At 40.4% G+C, this 12,858-nt stretch overlaps 1 non-coding gene across 1 annotated transcript; it reads right to left on the reverse strand.

Moving 5' to 3' along the window:
- Window positions 1-5,853: 5,853 nt before the first annotated feature.
- Window positions 5,854-5,960, reverse strand: LOC114394289. Its single transcript, XR_003662695.1, has one exon. It is a non-coding gene; the product is annotated as a small nucleolar RNA R71 (small nucleolar RNA).
- Between the last annotated feature and the right edge of the window lie 6,898 nt (window positions 5,961-12,858).

The raw sequence follows: 12,858 nt of genomic DNA on the forward strand, positions 1-12,858 counted from the left end.
AAACAAATCACTTTTCACTTCTATAAAACTGTTTAAACTTAAGTTTTACTCCTTATATAAATTTCACTAGAAAGCTTAAACTCACTCGAGTCATCTTTAACAAGGGTTAGGGTTGATCCAATGGATCCTAAAATAACCTTTTTGTTCGACTACTAGTTAAGAGCATTTAATCTTAATCTTAGGTTTCCTCTCATCTCAAAACAACTTCTACCCAAGAAGGATTTATAGTTATCTTTCACCTAGATGTAGCATACTCTAAGGGTCATCTTCATCTAACTAAAATGCATACAAAATTCTTAGTACGAACATGATTCCCAAGGGTCTATAACAACCTTAAGGTATACCCCATAATTCAACTTAACTGAAAACATACTAAACACTAATCATTGAAACCACAACATTCAGGGTAGGAGATCCTGTCACGCATTCCACGAGCACATAGTGGTCATGACCAGGTACACATAGAGGTCACAATAGGTACTAAGGTATTCCTTGAAGCATCCACAAACTTTTCTAGATTAAGGTAAAAAGAACTAAGATTTATCTTGCTAATCATGTAACTATCATCCATCATCCTTTAGGTCACCTACCTTACACAAGAACACTCACTCTCAAACCTTTTCATGCGTAACAATTAATGCCTTACTAACTACCTTACACTTTTCTTAAGGTTTCACATTAAACCTCTTAATTATTCTTCACAACTTTTCCAACTACATTATGTTCTCGAACAACTCTATACTAGATATTTCTCACGAACTACGGTTACAAGTTTCTATGGGTACTACACTTATAAGATTCTCAATCTTGCACTTAGGTGGTAACTAAGCATATCTTCAAGGAACACAAGTACATGACTTACTAAGTTTGACTTTCATATATGGGTAACAAGGAAAATGCATACTCAAGTGTTTCTCCTCAAAACACCTTAACGTGATTAACAAGGGCGAAGTCTCTCTCTATTCGTAACAGAAGTAACACATGACAACAAATCGAGCAGTTTAACAAGACATGATTGGAAGATGAGCAACTAATGACAAGATGAACACTCAATTGATTAGGAGACAATAATTTTGAATAAAAAAATGATCACTTATTCAGAATCAACAACAATATCTCAAAGAATTCTAGAAACGAAAACATGACCACAATGTACACCCATATGAAGCCGTTAACAATCGCTTGATTGTGACAAAAACATCAGTAATCTAATTGTTTGATGTAGGCTCATAACACAACGAATGAATTAAACTCAAGCTTTCAAGTGTAATCAAATTACTTGACTTAAGCATGCAACACAAAGAATAGGTTGCACTAGAATTAGAAGGTACGATCAAAAGAGTATTCCTTATGAAATATAACTTGATATGAGTCTTCCAACTATAGAATATTAGCATCACTAAGAACAAAAAAAAATCACAAACAATCATACTATCTATGCAATTAAGGCAGAACACCATACTACAACTATATATACTTAGAATTATAAGGTTCCTATAACAAGTATATAACGTACATATAAGAAGTAAGAATTAAATAGTTAATAAGGATGTATTAAGGAATCACAATCTTCAACTACTACATTCACGACTACACACAAAATAAAGGGAGTTAAGTAGTCATGCGTTTACACATCAAGAAGGACACACTCATCCAAGATATATATATATGGTCCAAAAGGTTCTTGCAACACTAATCCACACATCGAAGGAGAAATAAGCTAACTAACAACATACACACAGGATGATAAAGGTTCATTAACACATTATCAATCAATATCAAGACTACTTGCATCAACCAATGGTTTGCCATAATGTCCAACCGCACTTCACAAATTATAGAGATGGCCAGTCTCATAACTCATGACTCAACAGTGGATTTATGGTATAGCAAACATTAAGGAAGCAAGGCACATACAAGCATTATTATTAAGTCTCATTTAATCATGTAGGAGAAAATACAAATAATAATTCAAACATGTTCAACAAAACTAGTCATAAGTAACCACACAGAGTGCACAATAGAATATGATAAGCACATAACACATAGTCAGGGGCATCCACAGCAGGTTCAGGAGGTAACTCCTCTGTGTCCTCTTCAAGATCCTCTTCAGAGGATGACACCTCTATCACTTGAACCGACTCAACTAGTCGATATGGAGTAGGTGTAGGTAGTATCCACTCCACAGGCTGCTGAAGTGTACGTGCGGGTTGCTCCGGATGTACTAGCGAAGTAGCAGTGAGTCTAATTGTGCCACGGAATCGGCACCTCTCATTGCCTTCGAGGGTCTCCCAAACACCCTCTAGGCACTCCATCACAACGCGATCATGGATCAACTGCGCTACCATCGCGATCTACAAGAGAAAGAGGGTAGACTCTTTCACAAGAAATCTAACTACACAGGTAACAATACAATGCGTCCCATAACGGTTACGCATAGTCAAAATGTCTTTTTCAAGGGATTTCCTCTCTGGTAATCGATTACCAAAGTATGTAATCGATTACCAGTGGCCAAAAATGAATTACACAACCTTTGCACATTGGAACCTAAAAGTTACACTGTGTAATCGATTACACATAAATGGTAATCGATTACCAGTAGCAGGTAACACTATGTAATCGATTACACGCAACTGGTAATCGATTACCAGTAGCATATCACACTGTGTACTCGATTACACACAATTGGTAATCGATTACCAGAAGCTACTGAACATCCTGTTTCAATTTTTAAACCCTGTAATCGATTACCCACGAATGGTAATCGATTACTAGAGGGTATTTTTCAGATAACACCCAAGATAAATAGCTGGCCACCGCCACACAAGCCTCCTTGCTTCATGGACTTTTGTTCTTTTATTGGTTGACTGCCAAGAGCTCGCATGTTTAGGTACGTCACAGGTTCTCACTGGCTGACTATGCCCGGGTTGGGTTGGGATTGGCCAAGCTTGGTTTTGGGCAATAGCACCCCACCTGACGTCCCCAAGGTCTCCTGACCCCCGCGACATATCTCCAGGTACCACTCTGTGGTCAACAAATAAAAGTAGGAAGACTGACTCTTCCACGCTTTCTCACACCAAGCTTATTGGATTATGGGGCACCCGTCATATGTGGTACTAGGTGGCAATCGGGTGATGGCGCAAAACAAATATCCCATTTCCACAAGTCCAGGCATAAGCACACCATCCCCAATTGCCCACCTTTAAATTGAGCTCACGCACACATACGTAGCCCTTCTCCTCGTTCCTCTCAGCCCGGTGATGTGCCATCATTTTCTTCTATTTTCTAAACCCTTTTTGCACCATTTTAATTACTGATTGGTCTTAATTGTCAATTAATCAGGCAGTTTTATTATTTGGGCTCATTTAGCTAATTTGATGTTTTTAATCTAATTTCAGGAATTAATGAAACATTGGGCTTAATCCGGATTTTGGTTATGGACTTGAAGAGGGCAAATAAAGCAGCGCTTACCTTAGTTAATTTCTAATTAGGAAATTTCGCAATTTTATTTTATGATGTTCAGTGTTTATTTCGTTTTGGGCCAGAGTATTGTAATAGGGCCCAGTGACTTTGAGTGACTCTTTTTAAATAGCTGCCTTGGGATTCGTGCAGGGCATTCTGTTATGCTATTTTCATTATTCAGAGCTTTGGTTTTAGGTTTTCACGTTTTTCTGTTCCCTTGTTACAATTTTCGTTCTTAATGCAAATTTCCGTTTTCTGCTTCTAATTACGAGTTCATTCGTGCTTCTTCTTCTACTTTCATTTACGTTTCTGTTCATTTACGTTTCTGTTCATTTGCGTTTCTGTTCATTTATGTTTCTGTTTCATGTTTCATATGCGTTTTCTGTTTGAATCCATGAAAGGCTAGATTTTCTGGTGTTGTTTCCTTTTGAGGATGAAGCCCAACTCTCTTTGAGGTTTCGCTTGTAATGTGGCTTCCTGGCAGTTTCCCTTCACCAGTTATCCCAATTTCGTGAATATTAATCAGTGCACGCTTCGTGTTCGATTAATTGCCTCTGAGCCTAACTTGCGTTCATTCTTAATGGACGAAGCGCTAACTGGTGTATGTGGTGCCTAATCACGTATTGAAAACCCTAAGTTGATTTTCGCTTAGTAAATTGAAATAGGGTTGGATTAAGTGGTTGACTGTTAGGGACGAATTCTCCATAACCCAGGATAAGAGAATGGCTTCTGAATCAGAGGAAACAACCTGTTTTTAATATTAGTAGTTTCGTATTCCAGTTTACTTGTTCTGCTCTTTAATTACCAAACAACCAACCCCCCCCAATCGTTACTGTTACTGCAAGTATATTATGAACATTTGGTTTGTCACTGCTCGTTGGGAAACGACCTAGGATCACTTCCTAGTTACTGCATTTTCATGTTTATTTGATTCGGGTACGGCCTCGATCAAATTTGGCGTCGTTGCCGGGGAGCAGTGTCCAAAGGTTCATAATTGCTAGCTAGTGTTGTGTGTTTAATCCTTTCGTGTTTTATGCTTAATTATTAGTATTGTGTTAGCATGTGTGTTAGTGTTGTTTAGTGTCCTGGTATTTTGTTTAATGTGTGTTCTGTTTCAGTTTTCCCATTAAGCGTTTCCCCTGTTTCAGTCTTGGGTGTTTTGCTGTGAAGATTGTGCTTGCGGCAAAAACAGAGTAGTAGTAGAAATCAATTAGAGACGGATTTTAGCGACCACCCATGCTGAATTATTTGAGATTTTTTGTTTTAGTAGCTAGGGTTGTTATTTTTGGCTGAATTTTTTTGTGGTAACTTCTTTTAATCCATATTTTTTGAGAAAAATAGCTAGAGCCTTTAGTTTGGTCAGATTTGAAAGTTCCAAAAAACTAGCAAATTTTGTGTTTGTCAAAACTTCAAACGGCCATAACTTTTGCTCCGGTTATCAGAATCGCAATTATTATATATGCATTTGGGGTAGAAAAAAATTTCCTAAGCCGTGGCAGCCTGCCATAGGCCGGCTGAGGTCTCCATCATCCAAAATAAGTGATTCTGTCAAAAGTTTTTTATTTTTCAAGTTTTATTCACTTATTTTTCTTAACCTACCAATTTTATCTTTCATAGTTAGACTTTGAATTTTTGTCTGAAATTTTTTGTGCTATCTTCTCATCATTTTATAAGGTTGCTCACAAAATTTCAAGTCATTTGGATATCATTTGAGGGTAGCTGTAGTTCAAACCTACACCTTTATTTACATGACAAAGCAACTAGTTGTGTGCATGCTGAATGTAGTGTATGACTAGAGGCAATCCATCTGACTTACAACCCTTTGATCCTGAGATAGATAGGACATTTCATAGATTAGTTAGGCATCATTTTATACCTTTTGATCATTCTGAGCATTCCATAACTGGTGAATCTGTGCATTCTGTTATTGGTGATTTTGAACATCCTGATCTTGAGCATTATAATTTTGAGCATTCTGATTCTGAGCATTCTGATTTTGCACATTCTGAGAACATGGCACAACCTCCACCTCGTGAGAGGACTCTAAGGGAAATGGCTGCACCTGATTTCACATATGAAAGCTTGTGCATCCAATACCCTGATGAGGATGTCCCATATGTTCTTAAAACTGGACTGATTCATTTGCTTCCAAAGTTTCATGGCCTTGCAGGTGAAGACCCGCACAAACATTTGAAAGAATTTCACATTGTCTGCTCCACCATGAAACCCCCAGATGTCCAAGAGGATCACATATTTCTGAAGGCTTTTCCTCATTCATTAGAGGGAGTGGCAAAGGACTGGCTGTATTACCTTGCCCCAAGGTCCATCACGAGCTGGGATGACCTTAAGAGAGTATTCTTAGAAAAAAAATTCCCTGCTTCCAGGACCACAGCCATCAAGAAGGATATCTCAGGTATTAGACAACTCAGTGGAGAGAGCCTGTATGAGTACTGGGAGAGATTTAAGAAACTATGTGCCAGTTGCCCCCACCATCAGATTTCAGAACAGCTTCTTCTCCAATATTTTTATGAAGGACTCAGTAATATGGAGAGAAGTATGATAGATGCTGCCAGTGGTGGAGCCCTTGGAGACATGACTCCTGCTGAAGCCAGAAATTTAATTGAGAAGATGGCCTCCAACTCCCAGCAGTTTAGCGCCAGAAATGATGCCATAGTCATTAGAGGAGTGCATGAGGTAGCTACAAACCCATCTGCATCATCTGAAACTAAGAAGCTTGAAGGCAAACTGGATGCATTGGTTAACTTGGTAACCCAGCTGGCCTCGAATCAGAAATCTGTACCTGTCGCAAGGGTTTGTGGTTTGTGCTCCTCTACTGACCACCATACAGACCTTTGCCCTTCCATGCAGCAACCTGGAGCAATTGAGCAGCCTGAAGCTTATGCTGCAAATATTTACAATAGACCTCCTCAACCTCAGCAGCAAAATCAACCACAGCAGAACAATTATGACCTCTCCAGCAACAGATATAACCCTGGATGGAGGAATCACCCTAACCTCAGATGGTCCAGCCCTCAGCAACAACAGCAGCCTGCTCCTTCCTTCCAAAATGCTGCTGGCCCAAGCAGACCATACATTCCTCCACCAATCCAACAACAACAACAACCCCAGAAACAGCCAACAGTTGAGGCCCCTCCACAACCTTTCCTCGAATAACTTGTGAGGCAAATGACTATGCAGAACATGCAGTTTCAGCAAGAGACCAGAGCCTCCATTCAGAGCTTAACCAATCAGATGGGACAATTGGCTACCCAATTGAATCAACAACAGTCCCAGAATTCTGACAAGCTGCCTTCTCAAGCTGTCCAAAATCCCAAAAATGTCAGTGCCATTTCGTTGAGGTCGGGAAAGCAGTGTCAAGGACCTCAACCCGTAGCACCTTCCTCATCTGCAAATGAACCTGCCAAACTTCACTCTACCCCAGAAAAAGGTGATGACAAAAATTTACCTAACAATTTCTATGCAGGTGAATCTTCTTCCACAGGTAATTCTGATTTGCAGAAGCAGCACATTCCCCCTCTTCCATTCCCTCCAAGAGCAGTTTCCAACAAAAAAATGGAAGAGGCAGAGAAAGAGATCTTGGAAACGTTTAGAAAAGTAGAGGTAAACATACCTCTGTTGGATGCAATAAAGCAAATTCCAAGATATGCCAAATTCTTGAAGGAAGTGAACGAATTAGCATGGGCAGAAATGTCTCCGCATTGATTGGTAAATCTGTTCCTCAAATTCCTGAAAAATGCAAAGATCCAGGTACATTCAGCATACCTTGTATTATAGGGAATAGTAAGTTTGACAATGCCATGCTAGATTTAGGAGCCTCTGTTAGTGTTATGCCTCTGTTGATTTTTAATTCTCTATCTCTAGGTCCCTTGCAGTCAACTGATGTGGTAATTCATTTAGCTAATAGAAGTGTTGCCTATCCTGTTGGTTTCATAGAAGATGTCTTAGTTAGAGTTGGTGAACTGATTTTCCCTGTTGATTTTTATATCTTGAATATGGAAGATGGATTTTCTCAAGGATCAGTTCCCATCATTCTAGGCAGGCCGTTTATGAAAACTGCTAGAACTAAGATAGATGTATATGCAGGCACACTATCCATGGAATTTGGTGATATAACTGTTCATTTTAATATTCTGGATGCTATGAAATACCCATCTGAAGATCTTTCTGTATTTCGTGCTGAAATAATTGACCATGTTGTTGATGAATACATGACTGATCTTTATTCTAATCTACATGCTTCTCACTCTTCATGCATTGAGTCTGAAATTGTACTTGATCATATGTCTGAATTTGATGCTGAGAGTGAATCTGAGAGTGATATTGATTGCATGTCTGGTGGTGGTGTTTTACCTCTCGAGATTGATTTTATAGAGTCAGATAGGACTAACCATGTTTCAGGAAGTACACATACCTCTGACTTTCTTTATGAGGTAAAGGCTGAGAAACCATCTCCTTCTACCACTGTCCAGCCGACCACACCAGAATTGAAGCCTCTGCCATCAAATTTAAAATATGCTTACTTGGATGATAGCAAGAGTTTTCCAGTGATTATATCTTGTTAGTGCCTAGCTCTACTGAGTTTTAAAAGATTGGCTAAGATTTTGTTAAAACATAAGCACTTAGACAATGAAGGAAAGCTGGAGTTGCTGCATATGATGTCCAACGTTATGTCAAGGGATAAGATCGGGCTGCACAATGCACAAGGCAAGATAAAATGTCAATGAAGAATTGAAGCTGCAGGATCCACGATGTCGGATACAATGTCCAGGACATCCTGCCCGAAAATACTGGAGTTGCTGCACAAGGCACAAGGCAAGATAAAAGTCAAGTGAAGAAGTGAAGCTGCAGGATCCACGATGTCGGATACGATGTCCAGGACATCTGGCCCGAAAATACTGGACACATAAATCTGTTATATCTTTAACAGATTATTGTGCAGTTAGCAACAGATTTGGTGATCTATCTTTAGGAATGAATTAAAAGATAATTAAAGTTCGAATTACAAACTAGAAGAGTTCGTTCAGGGATTAAAGATTAAAGATAAAAGCTAAAAGATCAAACTGTATCTTTTAGATCTTTAAGTGCAGATTTTTCAGAAGAATGATAGATCTCCTCCAGCACAAGTTGTTGCAGCCCAGATACACACACTGCTATAAAAACATGGAGGTTGCACGAGTTCTGGACCAAGTCCGGGATCGAAGAGTTATTTTGTGAGTTTTGGGACTTGAGTGTTTTGTGAGCCACCTTGATGGTACCCTAACATCAAGTGTTGGACCTGAGTGTGTAGAGTTGATCTCTAGTGTGTAGAGTTGATCTCTAGTGTGTAGAGTTGATCTCTTTTGTTCAGAGAGCAATCTCTGGTGTGTCTTTGATTTATTTGTAAACACGGGAGAGTGTATGAGAGGGAGTGAGAGGGGTTCTCATATCTAAGAGTGGCTCTTAGGTAGAGGTTGCACGGGTAGTGGTTAGGTGAGAAGGTTGTAAACAGTGGCTGTTAGACCTTGAACTAACACTATTTTAGTGGATTTCCTCCCTGGCTTGGTAGCCCCCAGATGTAGGTGAGGTTGCACCGAACTGGGTTAACAATTCTCTTGTGTTAGTTACTTGTTTAATCTGTTCATACAGTCAAACATAATCTGCATGTTCTGAAGCGTGATGTCGTGACATCCGGTACGACATCTGTCATTGGTATCAGAATTTCAATTGGTATCAGAGCAGGCACTCGAATTCACTGAGTGAGATCTAGGGAGATAAATTCTGATGAACATGGAGAAAGAAGGAGGACCAGTGAACAGACCACCAATTCTGGATGGAACCAACTATGAATACTGGAAAGCAAGGATGGTGGCCTTCCTCAAATCACTGGATAGCAGAACCTGGAAAGCTGTCATCAAAGGCTGGGAACATCCCAAGATGCTGGACACAGAAGGAAAGCCCACTGATGGATTGAAGCCAGAAGAAGACTGGACTAAAGAAGAAGACGAATTGGCACTTGGAAACTCCAAAGCTTTGAATGCTCTATTCAATGGAGTTGACAAGAATATCTTCAGACTGATCAACACATGCACAGTGGCCAAGGATGCATGGGAGATCCTGAAAACCACTCATGAAGGAACCTCCAAAGTGAAGATGTCCAGATTGCAACTATTGGCCACAAAATTCGAAAATCTGAAGATGGAGGAGGAAGAGTGTATTCATGACTTCCACATGAACATTCTTGAAATTGCCAATGCTTGCACTGCCTTGGGAGAAAGAATGACAGATGAAAAGCTGGTGAGAAAGATCCTCAGATCCTTGCCTAAGAGATTTGACATGAAAGTCACTGCAATAGAGGAGGCCCAAGACATTTGCAACATGAGAGTAGATGAACTCATTGGTTCCCTTCAAACCTTTGAGCTAGGACTCTCGGATAGGACTGAAAGGAAGAGCAAGAATCTGGCGTTCGTGTCCAATGATGAAGGAGAAGAAGATGAGTATGACCTGGATACAGATGAAGGTCTGACTAACGCAGTTGTGCTCCTTGGAAAACAGTTCAACAAAGTGATGAACAGAATGGACAGGAGGCAGAAACCACATGTCCGGAACATCCCTTTCGACATCAGGAAAGGTAGTGAATACCAGAAAAGGTCAGATGAAAAGCTCAGTCACAGCAAAGGAGTTCAATGCCATGGGTGTGAAGGCTATGGACACATCAAAGCCGAATGTCCCACTCATCTCAAGAAGCAGAGGAAAGGACTTTCTGTATGTCGGTCTGATGATACAGAGAGTGAACAAGAAAGTGATTCTGACAGAGATGTAAATGCACTCACTGGGAGATTTGAATCTGCTGAAGATTCAAGTGATACAGACAGTGAAATCACTTTTGATGAGCTTGCTACATCCTATAGAGAACTATGCATCAAAAGTGAGAAGATTCTTCAGCAAGAAGCACAACTGAAGAAGGTCATTGCAAATCTGGAGGCTGAGAAGGAGGCACATGAAGAGGAGATCTCTGAGCTCAAAGGAGAAGTTGGTTGTCTGAACTCTAAACTGGAAAACATGACAAAGTCAATAAAGATGCTGAATAAAGGCTCAGATTTGCTTGATGAGGTGCTACAACTGGGGAAGAATGTTGGAAACCAGAGAGGACTTGGATTTAATCATAAGTCTGCTGGCAGAACAACCATGACAGAATTTGTTCCTGCCAAAAACAGCACTGGAGCCACGATGTCACAACATCGGTCTCGACATCATGGAACGCAGCAGAAAAGGAGCAAAAGAAAGAAGTGGAGGTGTCACTACTGTGGCAAGTATGGTCACATAAAGCCCTTTTGCTATCATTTACATGGCCATCCACATCATGGAACTCAAAGTAGCAGCAGTGGAAGGAAGATGATGTGGGTTCCAAAACACAAGACTGTGAGTCTTGTTGTTCATACTTCACTTAGAGCATCAGCTAAGGAAGATTGGTACCTAGATAGCGGTTGTTCCAGACACATGACAGGAGTTAAAGAATTCTTGGTGAACATTGAACCTTGCTCCTCTAGCTATGTGACATTTGGAGATGGCTCTAAAGGAAAGATCACTGGAATGGGAAAGCTAGTCCATGATGGACTTCCTAGTCTGAACAAAGTACTGCTGGTGAAGGGACTGACTGCAAACTTGATCAGCATCAGTCAGTTGTGTGATGAAGGATTCAATGTAAACTTCACAAAGTCAGAATGCTTGGTGACAAATGAGAAAAGTGAAGTTCTAATGAAGGGCAGCAGATCAAAGGACAACTGTTACCTATGGACACCTCAAGAAACCAGTTACTCCTCCACATGTCTAGTCTCCAAAGAAGATGAAGTCAAAATATGGCATCAAAGATTTGGACATCTGCACTTAAGAGGCATGAAGAAAATCATTGACAAAGGCGCTGTTAGAGGCATTCCCAATCTGAAAATAGAAGAAGGCAGAATCTGTGGTGAATGTCAGATTGGAAAGCAAGTCAAGATGTCCCACCAGAAGCTTCAACATCAGACCACTTCAAGGGTGCTGGAACTACTTCACATGGACTTGATGGGGCCTATGCAAGTTGAAAGCCTTGGAGGAAAGAGGTATGCCTATGTTGTTGTGGATGATTTCTCCAGATTTACCTGGGTCAACTTTATCAGAGAAAAATCAGACACCCTTGAAGTATTCAAGGAGTTGAGTCTGAGACTTCAAAGAGAAAAAGACTGTGTCATCAAGAGAATCAGGAGTGACCATGGCAGAGAGTTTGAAAACAGCAAGTTTACTGAATATTGCACATCTGAAGGCATCACTCATGAGTTCTCTGCAGCCATTACACCACAACAAAATGGCATAGTTGAAAGGAAAAACAGGACTTTGCAAGAAGCTGCTAGGGTCATGCTTCATGCCAAAGAACTTCCCTATAATCTCTGGGCTGAAGCCATGAACACAGCATGCTACATCCACAACAGAGTCACACTTAGAAGAGGGACTCCAACCACACTGTATGAAATCTGGAAAGGGAGGAAGCCAACTGTCAAGCACTTCCACATCTTTGGAAGTCCATGTTACATCTTGGCAGATAGAGAGCAAAGGAGAAAGATGGATCCCAAGAGTGATGCAGGAATATTCCTGGGATACTCTACAAACAGCAGAGCATATAGAGTATTCAATTCCAGAACCAGAACTGTGATGGAATCCATCAATGTGGTTGTTGATGATCTAACTCCAACAAGAAAGAAGGATGTCGAAGAAGATGTTAGAACATCGGGAGACAATGTAGCAGATACAGCTAAAAGTGCAGAAAATGCAGAAAACTCTGATTCTGCTACTGATGAACCAAACATCAATCAACCTGACAAGAGACCCTCCATTAGAATCCAGAAGATGCACCCTAAGGAGCTGATTATAGGAGACCCAAACAGAGGGGTCACTACAAGATCAAGGGAGATTGAGATTGTCTCCAATTCATGCTTTGTCTCCAAAATTGAGCCCAAGAATGTGAAAGAGGCACTGACTGATGAGTTCTGGATCAATGCTATGCAAGAAGAATTGGAGCAATTCAAAAGGAATGAAGTCTGGGAGCTAGTTCCTAGACCCGAGGGAACTAATGTGATTGGCACCAAGTGGATCTTCAAGAACAAAACCAATGAAGAAGGTGTTATAACCAGAAACAAGGCCAGACTTGTTGCTCAAGGCTACACTCAGATTGAAGGTGTAGACTTTGATGAAACTTTTGCCCCAGTTGCTAGACTTGAGTCCATCAGATTGTTACTTGGTGTAGCGTGCATCCTCAAATTCAAGCTGTACCAAATGGATGTGAAGAGCGCGTTTCTGAATGGATACCTGAATGAAGAAGTCTATGTGGAGCAGCCAAAGGGATTTGTAGATCCAACTCATCCA

This window comes from Glycine soja, chromosome 17 (genome assembly GCF_004193775.1).
Source record: "Glycine soja cultivar W05 chromosome 17, ASM419377v2, whole genome shotgun sequence".
Classification (NCBI taxonomy): Eukaryota; Viridiplantae; Streptophyta; class Magnoliopsida; order Fabales; family Fabaceae; genus Glycine; species Glycine soja.